Consider the following 622-nt stretch of genomic DNA (forward strand, 5'->3'; position numbering starts at 1 on the left):
CCCCCGCGCCCCTCCGCGCCCCCTCGCGCGGGCGGAGCCCCCCTCGCTGTGCCCCCGAGCTGCGTGCATGCCGTGCGAGGACCCCCGGGACCCCCCGGGAGAGCGGTGATTGCCTGTCTTCCTCGTGCCTGCCGCCCGGCCCGCCGCCGCCCGTGGACACGCCCGGACACGCCCGGACACGCCCGGAGACGCGACGCGACACGCCAAAAAGAAGGAATGCGAGGTTCTGCATGCGTCTCACAGCGGGCTGCCTCAGCCTCGTTCCAGCCCCCTTCCCCCTTCACCCGCGACCCTCCCTGCCTCTGACGGAGGCCTTCCGAAACCCCATACCGTGGTGCTGCTGCACAAACCAGGAGATGGTTATTTTCATTTGTCTGTCTGCTCCATGGTGGCAGGGCGCAGCCCCCTCCGTAGGTAGGCCGTACACGCGCACGCGCGCAGCCGGGTTGCCTACTTGCTCGGGGCGTGAGGCGCCGTGTTCGTATAGACGATAGGCGAGCTGCCAGGCGCGCGTGCTGAGCGATACAGACTAAGTACGGATGTGGGTGGTGTTGGGGCGGGCGAATCAGTCACCTGGCACGACCATCATGGATCAACTTTCAATTGAGAACTTCTTTGAATC

Source organism: Frankliniella occidentalis, unplaced genomic scaffold (genome assembly GCF_000697945.3).
Source record: "Frankliniella occidentalis isolate FOCC.00 unplaced genomic scaffold, Focc_3.1 Scaffold40, whole genome shotgun sequence".
NCBI classification, from domain to species: Eukaryota; Metazoa; Arthropoda; class Insecta; order Thysanoptera; family Thripidae; genus Frankliniella; species Frankliniella occidentalis.